A 12296-nucleotide genomic window follows, 5' to 3' on the forward strand; every position below is an offset into this window, starting at 1 on the left:
CAATACCAAATGAAAATAATTATATTTAAAACCCCATACTCATTCCTTGTAATGTAAACAATCCGTTAGCATTCCACTAAACTTAATATGCAGGCTTACCCATTTTAAAACAGTACTTTGTAAGTTATTGGCGACACCATCATGAAAGCCTAAAAACTGACTGGGCACAGAGTTAACTAAACATTTATTCTTGCTGTTTCTAAATTGTTCTTATAATCACACTTAAGATTATCTCAATTTCAAAAATGTACAGTACTTTACAAGGTTAAGACACGGCATAAATAAACTACTTGCGAGATAGTTGTATCAACTGATTAAACGTCACACCACTGATTTTATTAAAATTTGGAGCAATATATGCAAGTCCTTCGGAACAGCTATGGGGTGAATACTCCTATGTGTTAAAGAAGGTTTAACAATTGGAACAGAAAAATAACAGTCAATGCAGAATAAATAAAATAATTTTATTTACAAATATTTATACTTCAAAGCAGGGCTGTATGCAGAAATTTCTAACTTTACACTAAGCTGGTACTGTGTGTGCACCCAGGCAATTATCAATTAAAGTCACATACGTGTGTGTGTACATGCACGCTGCATGCATTACACTACAATTTGTTTCTTCAACAGCTAATATTACAAGCTTGTACTTTTTTTGATAGCTCTCTCTACATTTTGTGTGTGAATATAGAACATTCAGTACTTCGTCAGATCCATGCTCACTGAAACTCTTACACCAGGCTTATGTGATGAATGCCTGACTATACTGGTGCTGCTGTTAAACATGTTGGCAACAGAGCTGCTTGTGATAAAGGGAAGTGCATATTCAGATGCAGGTATTAGCACCAGTAGAAGATAACCAACTTTATCAGACATGGACAGAAATAATTTTTCCCTTACATGTTGGTAATCTGGAAGTTGAAATTCAGCTTGAGGGTCCATCTAAGTCCTGACATTTTTTTTGTTGAATGATTTCTTTGCTTTTGCTGTATTCTGGACTTTAAGTCAAGCCTTGGTTCAAACTTCTAAATTCTGACCCAATTTTTTTTTTTTTTTTTTTTTTTTTGTGAATCACACAGAGGTCATTTGTTAAGGTGGAACTGATGGGGCTGTGGGGAATGGTCACTGCTAAATATCACATCAATCTTCACAAAGCTAGAATGGAACATGGTTTATAAATGGTGAGGATTGGGGAATTGGGACTAAATCTTGCCCTTCCCTTCTACATAATGGGCAAGTGGTGGTAGACCTTTTTTAATTAGCAACCCAAAAAGTAACCGAGAGAACAGTTTTGGGCTAGCTCATTAGGCAGTAGCCCTTTCATAAGCAGTATGACAATATGACAAAATTTATCAAAGGTCTTTGTAAGGTCCATGAATATAGTATCAGTAGGTTCCCCTAAAAATATTAAACAGTGGTAGAAAAGGAGAGAAAAGCCAAAAAAAAGCATTACCTTACAAGGTAGACAGGAGACAAATGGCCCCCCCAAAAATACCTTAAAATGGTGGTAGAAAAGCCAAAAAAAAATTAACCTTAAATGGTGATAGAAAAGGAGTGAAAAGCTGTAGTCATACCATATCAATTCCTTAAGCAGTGTTGCTCATTAAATAAGAGGTTTCAGAACTGGCAATTTTAAGGCTGGTTTGAAGGTGCCATTTCCAGTTGCTTGGAAAGGGGAGGGAGATTCATGATTGGTCTGTATGAAGTTAAATGTATATCAGTCCACTAAGAAAGGGCAAAAATGTGGTGGATTCTCATAATTCAGGGAACTCAGTACTAGCAAAGACTGTTGGTAACTGGAATGGAAATAAATACATCATCACATGGTCTGAAGTTTTGGAGCAACTCTTCCATGTTAGGTGCACCAAGGTTAAGCATCTTCTTTAATCACCTTTTGCTTTCTTTTAAACAGATTGCATGGAAACAGAAAAAGGTTTGAAATCTGTTAATCTGGAAGAAAAGAAAAGGAAAGGAAATTGCTTATGCAAAAAGAGAAATATGACTAATTGTAAGAGTGCATGCATGAAGTTCCAAGTGGTACTAACTAGGTTTGATGGGTGATATCAGTGCTGTTTTCTAAATATTTGTTAGATAATTAACTTTCCTCCAAAAGCTTTGAGGATTATAAAAATGTGATGGCCAAGTTTTAAAATATTAGGTTTTGGGTTTATTGGTAAAATACCTGTATTCCTTGCAAATAATAGTAAATGCAATCTATCTAAAATTGCCATTAATCAGTTTAAGGCATGCCCATATCTTGGTCCTCGCTTTGAAGGTACCTTTGAGATTTGTGGTGGCCCATGAAAAAACTTGGTCCCAGACAATTTTGATTATGTAATTATCTATAGATTAAATAAACTATAGACTAGGAAACCTACACCACCACTAGAGCATAAGCAGAGAGGGTCCTGGACTTTTTCAATAGAAATGCCCTGGAACAATTAGAGTAGCCATGAGGGAGAATAACAGTTTGGATCTTGTCCTTACCAATATGGGAGCATCTTGCCCCATCACTTGCATATCTTCACCGTTTGTTAGGTCTTACCATAAAGCAATCTCCTTCAAAATGTAACTGAAACCAGAGATCCCTTCCACCCAAGGTATCTTTAGAAGTTTCTTTAAGACAAGCTTCCTACTACGAAGTAATATATTGGCTAGCTACAAATCCATTCCAAACCCAGTTACCTCCACTGAATACACATAAATGTATACCACCACACTATACCAAGCCTGTTAACAATTGCATAGATGCAGCTGTACCAAACAGAAACAAGTGCAGAGCAAACCCCAGAAACAAACCCACATGGTGGGACCATAATTTTAACAAGCTTTATAATAAAAAGGAAAATAATTTTGACCAAAATTAAGAGTAATTCCCTAAATATTAGATCCCTTGGCACTGAAATAAGCAAACTTAAGAGCTTAATAAAATCCACCAAAGCCAAGTTTGAGGCAAAAATAGCTACTCAAGCCAAAGACATTCATGAGGCCTTTTTTTGTAATGTCTGTAATCTCAAAAGCACAGTATAGCAATGCGCGGAGCTGATTGTGGAGGTTACCTACATTGAGGCTGAAGATATAGCTAACCTACTGGCTGATAAATTTGGTTCTAACTTTACCCCCTCCCATCTGTCCCTCAAGATATACCTGTAACTGGCTCACTTCCTGTTGTCACACAAGACCAAGTCCTAAAAGTGCCCTAATGTAACAGCATTAGGATACAAGCATCAATGTTCACAACTAAAAGTATAACTTCATTACCACAATTATACAAAAATACAACGTGCCAGCTTTGACCTCCTAGGGTCTCATTTCAAAGTACGTACACAGGTCATTTTTTTACTTTGGAAAGACAGATACAAAAAAGACAGAATTCAGATAGAGCTACTGGGTATAAAAAGTCCACCAGTTCTCAGTGAGGTACTTAGATATATCATGCCATAAGTTTCCTGTATTATTGCTTATGCTTGTTTAAGCTGATAGAGTCCATTAATTGATCATTTGTATTCCATCTGATCATCCATAATTTATGTACTGAAGTCTATGGAACTGTCTTTAGAAATCAGTTTTCATGTTTGGTACATCTTTACACACTATCCTATGCAACAATTTTGGAATTTATTTTTCTGTCGTTAAGAAGGGGAATTGTGTGTGTGACAAGCAATGGGGAGGTTTCTTTGTATACTTATTTGCCACTGGTTGTTTTGTAGTTCACTAGATTATTTAAATGCCTGATGCTCTAAAATTAACTTCTGCACTACTGAAATCTAAGGAGTATGAAACCACTACACAATGCTTTGATGCATTATTTTGTAACAAAAATTATGTTTTTATTAATAAGCACAGCATTTTGCTTATTTTTTTGTGTTATTTTATCCACAGCCCATAAACAACAAGGTTGACTGCTTCTTCCTTCAGATTGTCTGTTGTAATGTAGCACAATATTTTTCTTTGTGAAGAATTTTCTTGTATTTAAGCTAGAATTGTATTATCTTTGATATTCATAATGTTATTTGAAAAAAAAAATCTGCTCACATGTGGGAATATTTGAGCAAATACAATGCTGCATAAAATACTAAATGAAGCAGTCTTATGTCACATAACAAACAAGGTATAGTCAGCACTTTACTTGTATGTAAAGGTGACAACAGCAATGTTAAGACATATGACTAAATCATAGAATTACATCTCTGTCCTTAGCTGTCACTATTTTAGCATGTGACACAATGGCATCAAGCTATAACTGGCAAAGTACAGTTCTGCAAGTTTACTAGATTGTTACAATATAGGATGTATCCCGCCAAGGATGCTGTATGTCCAACTAGTCTGCAAAGTTTCAGGCAATGTCTTTGTGTGTCGTATACCTGCCCTTAGCATGACAAGATACACTAGTATAAGACATGCACAAAAATTCAGAGCTTTCTTGCCCCCCCCCCAAAAAAAAAGGGAGGATGAAGAAAGACGGACAGAAGAATGAAATAAAAAAAAGATGAAGATAAGGACAGAGGATAGGTAGTAGAAGTGTACGGGAATAGTTGTCTATCTGAACATCTACTGTTTATACAGACGTACATAACTGTACTATGCTTTTTATTATTACTGTTTTGTTAGCCATTGCAATATAAAATAATTGCCAGAATCGAACTTGCAGTATTTAGTGAATGTGTGAACAGAAGACAAAGAACTGCTTCTTTAATTGATTTAGAGTCCACCCTTTTCCTAAAGGCCTCAGAAGTTGCCACTGCTCTGGAAACAGCCTTGATATTTTGAGAAGGATTTTTACCACTGTTATAGTAAGAAAAACTTAACAGCAAGTGACAGCCTTCTAGAAAGGTTTGTTTACATACTAGCTGTTTTTCTTACCATCACAGGACAGCATTGATTAGATTATCTAAAACCCTTAGCTTTGTCCAGATGATACCTCATTTGTCTATTGACATCCAGCATATAAAGAATCCCCCCCCCTTTTTTTTTGCATCAGGATAAAAAAACACAGGGAGTTAAATAGCCTGGATGAGAATACATTTAAATACTACTTTAGGCCTAAAGGAAGGAAGGATTGGTTCCAACACTCGTTATTCATGTGAATGATCAAAAAAAGCTAGAGCAGACATAAGGGCCTCTAATTCGGGTACAAGTATAGCAGAAGTCAGAGCAACGGGGGCAAGGCAGTCTTACAAGTAAGAATTTTCAGAAAACTGACAGCAGGTTCATCAGGAAATAGAGCTACTTCAAAATTCAGGTCCCAAGAAGGTACAACTTTTTTCTTAGGTGGCCTGATGAGCAAATTTCCTTTCAAAAATTGCTTTAATTTAAATATAGCTAGATGAGGATCCAGTGGCAAGCAGGCAGAAATAGCGGATATAGCTTAACCATGTACAGAAGGCTTGAAATTCACTCTGGTATCGGAGAACTAGTGGTGACTCACCTTGAGATGGGTCTTGTTCTCTGTTCTGACACAAACTTGAAATTTTTTTTTTCCATTTAGCTATTTACAATTTTCTGGTAGCATTTTTCTACCCTCCTGTGTACATCCTGAAAAAGGTACCTAAAAAAGATTAAAAGTTTATCATTCACACAATAACACAGATATTTTGAACATTGGGATGAATTAAAGATCAGCTATTCTAGGTCAGCAAGTTCACTCTGTAATTTTCCCTGGTAAAATCTTACCATAACAGCAGATGTCCTTCTCATCACTGTTGCAGTATTGTTTACATAAGGGCTCTCTTGTCAAAGAGAGACCAACATCCGACCAGTAAATCAAAGCCTTTAGATTTTATAGGTGCCATCCATCAAACATATGCTCCCTGTGTAAGGCGTAGGACATAAAGCTGACCCTGGCAAAAATTATGGAAAAATGTATTCAGAAACAACTTCTAAACCACCTTCTTCAAAATAAGCTACTGGCTAACTGTCAACATGGCTTCAGACCTTACCATAGTACCACCACTGCCCTGCTATCTTTTACAGACTGTATTAACAATAATCGTAACAATGGCTTTCATTCCTCTGCAGTATTTGTTGATTTATCCAAAGCCTTCGACATGGTTCATCACCAGCTGCTCTTGCATATCATGCAATCTCTGTCCCTTGACCCATTAACCATCAACTGGTTCAAATCTTACCTTAATAACGGAAAACAAGCAGTTCTCTGGCACAATAATCTTTCTAATCTCCTCCCTATCTCCCTTGGTGTCCCTCAGGGCTCCATATTAGGGCCGCTCCTATTTTCCATCTATATTAATGATCTTCACTCAGCTATTCCTCATTCTCCCTGCATTCAGTACGCAGATGACTCCACTATTATCTGCTCAGCTACCTCTCAAATTGAACTGCAAACCATAACCCAGAATGCATTTAACACTGTGGAACAATGGTTTACAAACCGCTGTCTCCTCCTAAATCCAAAGAAAACAAAACTGCTACTCTTCTCCCCAACACGTAAGTCCACCCCCATAGAATTTACACTTACATCTAACAATGGCACTGTTATCCCTCCAGACCCAACTACCAAGCTCCTAGGAATAACTATTGACAATAACCTCAACTTTGACACACATATTAATAGTACAATAAAAACAGTCAACAAGAAACTTGGATCCCTCTATAGAATCAAACCCTTTCTTACTCCAACAGCCAGGACTGCTATAGCCAGAACTCATCTCTTTTCTACTCTTCTCTATGCCTCACCCATCTATACAAACCTTTCTAAAACCAACATTCACAGGCTGACTGTATCCTATAATAATATTGCCAGATTTGCTTCTGCCTCTCCTTTCCGAACTCACCACTGTCTAAATCTTATACAACTCGATTGATTAGAATTTCTGCAGCATCTTCATTTTTCACAGCTTACTATTGCCCATAAAAGAATGTATCAACCCTCTAATACTCCTATACTCTCAAGCCTACTCACCCTCTACCATAATCCTAAAAACTTACGCTCTGCTAATAAAGTACTGTTTAACACCAGCTGAGCTAACAATGTAGCAGGTGACTCCCTCTTCTGTAACACCGTTGGTAAGCTATGGAATCTTCTACCCACTGAACTTACTACTCTCTGCTCTCATAAACTTTTCACAAAGAAGCTCAAGCTTCATCTCAAGAAACACTGGTTATGTTCCTGTATTATCCCTGACTAACTGCTGTTTCTTCTCCCTACAACCACCTGCATCAGCTACCCTTCCCTTCTAAAGCTGCTTACTATGAATCCTGTGACTGAATTCTTCATAATTACTTCTTTATCATCTTTGTTTAACTGCTTTACCGTCATATACATTGCATATATTCTTCTGTAGACTTTTTCATGACCATATTTTAAATGTGTTTTTTTTCTATTATTCTGTAGACTTTTTTTTATGACCATACTTAAATGTTTTTTATTATATATTGTTTTTATTCTATTTTTGGTCTACCATATGTTGTCTATTGTATTATTCATATTGTTTTGCACATGGAGCTTTTCTCCCCGGGCCTCTACTGAAAATGGACATATATCCAGCTAGACTAGCCCGGTCAACAAATGTAAAATAAAAAAATAAAATAAATAAATATGGACACAAACACTCTGAACTTATTCTTTTCCCTCCTGAGGCAATTATCATCAGCACCAAAGAACATATCCATTCAGAAGGAAAATGGACAAAAGGAAAGAACGAAAGTGCCCCCTCAGCCTGGATGGCAACAAAAGTGGAACAAGAAGTGCTAGGAAAGAGGGGGGGGGGGGGAGGGAGGGATCGAATACTGTAACAGTGAAGAGAAAGACTTCTGCTGCTACGGTAAGATTTTACACAGCTCTGTATGTCCTCCATATTACTGTTGCTGTATTCTTTGCTTAAGGGGGAGTACAAGAGCCAAGAAGAAAGTTTGGAGGAGGAAGGCACAGAAGACCCCAGTACAAACCCATTAAGAATAGCCCTGGCAAAACCTGCCCTGGACCTGGATACAAAATCAAGTTTATAATGTTTTAAACAGAGGAAAAAGTAGCTGCCCCGAGGATGGAACTGGTGTCCAAACCCTTGAAAAAGGCATCAGGAAAGGCAACCACCCTACAGAATGTGCCTTTACACAAAGAATGGCCCTTGCCATGAAAGGAACAAAAAATCAGCCTTACAAATCCAGGATGAGATAGCTTGGCTTGGAAACAGCCAAACATAATGTCCTGGGATGAGAATAAACAAAAAGCTGCTCAGACGTATGGACTGCCTTCATTTTATCCAAATATCATCTGAGCTGCCTAAACAGATCAAAGGTGTGACGGGCCTAATGAGAATATCATGGACAACTCCTTAACCACCTTGGGCATAAAAGAAGGATTAGTCTGATGAGACACCATGTATTTATTTATTTATTTATTTATATGCAGTCGGTTTACCAGGATAGTCCATTGGGCCAAAAGAACCCGTTTTCAATGGAGTCCTGGGGAGAAAAGCTGTTGCTGTAAAACACTAAAAAAGAAGTAACAGCCATGAGAGTCTAAAGTTCAGACATGCTCTTGGCTGAAATGTCAGCTAACATAAGAACAGTCTTCCAAGTACAAAGCTGCAAGGAAGCTGAAACAGACAGGTTCAAAAGGAGCCAGAGTCAATTTTTCAAGTACAATGTCAAGACTCCCAAGAAGGCAAAATAGGTTTTCTGGGAGGCCTGATATGAAGAATGCCTTTAAGAAATTGCTTTACCTCAAAACAAGAGGCCAAAGGAGGATTTAAAGGCAAACAAGCAGAAACTGTTGACAGATGAGCTTTACCTAAATAATATGTCAATCCAACATCGAGCAGATCACACAAATAAGAGAACCAGAGGAACCCCCACCAATAAGGGATCCTGATGGCAAGAGAGGCACCAGACAGAATATCTTTTCTGTTTGGAGATATGACTTTTCTTGTAGTGGTTTCTTGTCCTCCTGCAGGACCCAGAGCACATCCTCAGAAAAGAGGCACCTAAAAGAAATCAAAACCCATTACCCATAGTTTCATCTGGAGAGTGGAAAGGGGAGTCTGGATAAGAAATCCCTTGTCTTCTTTGACATCATACACCCAGTGAGCTAACTTGTGGTGATTCCTCCTGGTCAAGTGATAGAAAAGGAGGAACCAATGCCGTCTGAGCCAAAAGGGAGTTACCAGCAAGATTTGGTAAGAGTCCTGCTCGAGTTTGTGCAGAACTCGTGTGAAGAGAGGAAGGGGTGAGGCATACAGAAAATCCCTCCCAAGGAAAAAACAGGGCACCCACTTTTATAAGTCAAAGAACCTGGGATTCAAACAAAATTCAGGAAGTTGTCTGTTCAGAGGGGAGGCAAAAAGAAGATCTACCTGGGCAATACCCCACCAATGGGCTATGTCCAAAAATGAAGCTTCCATTCGTAAGCTTGTGTGCTGGAAAAGTTCAATGAGTCTGCTGCTAGATTGTGCTCAGAAGGAATGCAGACAACTTGAAGAGTCACTTGATACTAGACAGGTAAACCCCATGCCTGAACAATTAATCTGCAGAGAAAATAGGACTTCATGTTGCCCCACCCTCCCACACTTGTTGACATACCACATCACAGTGATATTATCTGTGAAGACTTTGAGAGACTAGGGTGAAAAAATGGGATGAAAAGCTTGCAGAGCCAGAAACAGAGCTCTCAACTCTTTTACATTGATAAGATCTGACCTCTGATAAGGAAGCCAGAGACTCTGGACATTTAGATGGCCACAAACACCCCCCCCCTCCCAACTCTGGCTGTGGAAAGAGACTGGAAAAAGGTCATCAGAAGTTAAACTTTTGGAGCAGGAAGAGAAGCCAATATGGGAAGAGTCCAAAACCAGCACCTCAGGAATATATGAGGTTGTCAGAACAGATTTCTTGAGGTTTATGTTCAACCCCAAACTTTGCAAAACACAAGTGGTAAAGTGGAGATCCCACAACACAGTGTTAGGAGAGGGAATGTGAATGAGTAGGTTTGTTCACAGAGGTAAATCTATAGCCCTTGAAGTCTGCAAAAGGCAATGACATGAGCAAGGTATATGGTGAACACCCTTGGAGCAGCACAAAGGCCAAAGGACAAAACAGAGAACTGAAAATGAGAGGATGAAACAGAAAAGCATAAACATCTCCTGAACAGATGGTGAAGTGGTATGTGAAGCTAGGCATCCTTGAGGTCCAGGGAAACCAAGAAGGCCTGGGAAAGAGGAAACAAGGTCTGAAGACAGCATTCAGAAAGAAGGTACTACGAGAAAGGTGTTGAACAAAGAAAGATCCAGAATGGGTCTCCAGGTACCCTCCTTTTGAGGAACCAACAATATTCTTGAGTTAAAACGCCTTTACCAATTGGGAGGGTGGAACAGGCTGAATACTGCCCTGATCCCAAAGGGACTGCAAAAACTTCTGAAAAATGAGGAAGCTTTTCCCGAGGAGACTGTGGAATGCCTGAAAAGGGAGGAAGGGAATTCCAAATCAAGAAATACACCTGACGAATTATAGACCACACCAAGGCGTCCAAGATCACCTGATAATAATTTGGAAGGCACAGAGAAAGGTGAAGAAGAGGCTGAATAGGCTTGACCTTAATGGATGGCTTTTGAGATGAAGTCTAACTGAGTTTAGCATGGAGAAATTTATTTACTTATTTTACATTTGTTGATCAGGCTAGTCCAACTGGATACATGTCCATTTTCAGTAGAGGCCTGAGGAGTTAAGCTCCAAAGCTAGGACAATGCAATTAACAATGCAATTAACATGAAATAGATAAAACAAAAAAAGCTATTTACAGTATGTATAACAGGTTATCACCATAAAATTTACGGTGCAGAATACAGGGATAATAAAGGATGCAAGTACAAGCTATAGTTTACAATGCAGAAATACAGGCATAATAAAGGAATGCAAATACAATCAAGGTTTTCAAGAGATAATTAGTAACATCGTTTAATAAGGAAGGAGTTGCTTTTAATGTGTTAATGGGTTTGGAAGATCAGAGTATATTAGGACAGTTAGACTAGTCAAGTTAGAGCATGGGCATAACCAATGAGTTTTGAGGAGTACTTTCAATTTGTTTTTAAAACAGGGTAGTGAAGGAAGTGTGGAGAGTTCATTTGGAAGGAGGTTCCAGGCTTTTCCAACTAGATTAGAAAAAAGGGAGACACCAGCTTTATTGTTTGTTTTAGTTGTATGTACTAGAAGTTTCTGAGAAGACCTTAAGGATTCCAGGTTTTTATAGGGAGTGATTAGTGTGGAAAGAATAGGTGTTTTGGATGGTTTGTAAAGAGTGCTGTGGGCTATAGTTAGCTGATGAAATGTAATTAGATTTTGTAGTTCAAGCCATCCTAGCTGCTTTAAATTGAGGCAGTGATGGGTTCTAAATGGGTTGCCTGTTGCAAATCTGGCAATATTTTGTAGGACATTTCCAATTTGTTAAGATTATTTTTTGATAGGTTAGTAAAAATAGGTGAGGCATAGAGAAGAGAAGAGATAAGATGAGTGTGTGCTATTGTGGTTTGAGCTGAAGGTAGGAGAAAGGATTTTATCCTATAGAGAGAGCCTAGCTATGTGTTGACAATTTTTATGGTATTGTTAATATGGATATTAAAGTTCAGATTATTGTCAATGGTGACTCCTAATAGTTTGGTGGTTGGTTCAGGGGATATAATGGTTTTATTGGTAGAGTTAACTGAGAAATCTAATGGGGGGGATTTCTTAGTAGGAGAGAAAAGAAGGAGTTTAGTCTTTTTGGGATTTAGGAGAAGGCATCTATGTGTGAACCATTTCTCAACTGTGTTAAATACTTGTTGAGTAAGATAGAGAAGTTCAGAGGAGGAAGGGGCTGAGCATATCAGTGTAGAGTCATCCGCATAGTGTATGCATGTAGCTTGGGGGATGGCAAGGTGGAGGTCATTGATGAATATGGAAAAAAGTAGAGGTCCAAGGATGGACCCTTGTGGGACTCCAAGGTTGACAGGCAGGTGAGTAGAGAGAGACTTGTGCCATAGTACAGCCTGTTGTCTTTTATCCAGGTAAGACTGGAACCATTTTTATGGAGGATGTATCTAGTGACAAGGATTTCAGTATAGTGATGAGAATTTGGTGATTTACCATGTGAAAAGCTTTAGACAGGTCAATGAATAGGGCTGAAGTGAGTTTGTTAAGTTTGTGGTTGCTGTTGCTACAGTCTGTGAAGGAAAGAAGGGCAGTAGTAGTGCTATGTGATGGTCTAAAACCATGCTGACAGTTGGCTAGTAGGTTATTTTGTATTAGATGGTCAAGCAATTGTTTGTGGATACATTTTTCCATGATCATTGCTAGAGGTGAGAGGAGGG

General features: G+C 38.4%; 1 protein-coding gene across 6 annotated transcripts in view; it reads right to left on the minus strand.

Moving 5' to 3' along the window:
• Positions 1-12296, minus strand: part of RASGRP2 (RAS guanyl releasing protein 2) — a 1579354-nt gene that overhangs the window by 878752 nt on the left and 688306 nt on the right. The window contains exon 1 of one of the 6 annotated variants that reach the window (XM_044076008.1): positions 5429-5496. The exons of the other annotated variants lie outside the window; for them this stretch is intronic. The gene's annotated coding sequence lies outside the window, so the exon portion shown is untranslated. Of the gene's footprint in view, positions 1-5428; positions 5497-12296 lie in introns of those variants that run through there. 6 annotated transcript variants of the gene reach the window in all.

Source organism: Protopterus annectens, chromosome 6.part1 (assembly GCF_019279795.1).
Source record: "Protopterus annectens isolate FY-2018-M chromosome 6.part1, PAN1.0, whole genome shotgun sequence".
NCBI lineage: Eukaryota > Metazoa > Chordata > Ceratodontiformes > Protopteridae > Protopterus > Protopterus annectens.